Source organism: Apium graveolens, chromosome 10 (genome assembly GCF_009905375.1).
Source record: "Apium graveolens cultivar Ventura chromosome 10, ASM990537v1, whole genome shotgun sequence".
Taxonomy (NCBI): Eukaryota; Viridiplantae; Streptophyta; class Magnoliopsida; order Apiales; family Apiaceae; genus Apium; species Apium graveolens.
This window is the reverse complement of record NC_133656.1, coordinates 168,960,891-168,962,109: the sequence shown is the minus strand read 5'-3', so window position 1 is coordinate 168,962,109 and position 1,219 is coordinate 168,960,891. Positions and strand designations below refer to the sequence as shown.

At 41.7% G+C, this 1,219-nt stretch overlaps 1 non-coding gene across 1 annotated transcript; it reads left to right on the top strand.

The window, feature by feature from the left end:
- Positions 1–809: 809 nt before the first annotated feature.
- Positions 810–916, top strand: LOC141694697 (small nucleolar RNA R71). The gene has a single exon (XR_012563982.1). It is a non-coding gene; the product is annotated as a small nucleolar RNA R71 (small nucleolar RNA).
- Positions 917–1,219: the final 303 nt, after the last annotated feature.

The following is a 1,219-nucleotide window of genomic DNA, read 5'->3' as shown; positions in this document are numbered from 1 at the left end:
CAACAACTTCTTCTTCCGAAACTTTAGAGTGTTCGGGATTTGCAACCTTCCCAGACCTTAATGTAATTGCCTTTACCTGCTCCTTAGCTTCCCTCTTTCCTGGCACTTTAGTGTCACTAGGGAGTGTACCAGGTTGACGATTTAGAAAGGCATTGGCAATTTTCCCAATTTAATTCTCCAAGGTCTTGATAAAAACTGCTTGGCTCTTGCACATGAGCCTCAAATCCTCCAATTCAGATTTTTCATTAGATTGTTGCAGCTGGAGTTGTTGTCTTGGTGCATATTACGTTTGCTGAAAACCAGGAGGGTTGTATTGCTTCACTGCATACTACTGATAAGGTTGTTGAACCGCATTCTGAGTATTACTCCAGCTGAAGTTAGGATGATTGCAGTTGTTGGGATGATAGGTGGCTGGAACTGGGTGCTGCGACCTTTGAAAGTTGCTCACGAACTGAGCTGATTCACTAAAAATAACATACTGCTCCGTCTCATGGGCACCAACACAAAGCTCACAGATACTAGTGACCTGATTAACTCCATAATTAGCCAAAGAATCCACCTTCATCGTTAAAGCCTTAAGCTGAGCAGCTATAACAGTAGCTTTATCTAACTCCAGAATTCCTGCTACCTTGCCCTGAGGTATTCTCTGAGTTGGGTTCTGGTATTCATTGGCAGCCATCATCTCAATCAATTCATAAGTTTTATCATAGGTTTTAACCCATAAGGCTCCTCCTGATGCTGCATCAAACATGGGTCTAGAAGTAGCACCCAATCCATTATAGAAGCAGTTAATGATCATCCAGTCAGGCATCCCATGGTGAGGACACTTTCTAAGCATCTCTTTATAGCGATCCCAAGCCTCACATAAAAATTCTCCAGATTGCTGAGCAAATTGAGTAAGTGCATTTCTGATTGCAGCAGTCTTCGCCATAGGAAATAATTTAGTTAGGAACTTTTGAGCAAGATCCTCCCATTTGGTGATAGACCTTGGTGATATAGAATGTAACTAGCACTTAGCTTTATCCCGCAGAGAGAATGTAAAAAGCCTCAACTTAATAGCATCTTTAGAAATTCCATTGAACTTGAAAGTGTCACAGATCTTGATGAAATCTCTAATGTGCATGTTGGGGTCTTCTGTTGGAAAACCCCCAAACTGAACTGAGTTCTGTATCATCTAAATCGTGCTCGACTTAATCTGAAAGGTATTAGCCGAGATGGC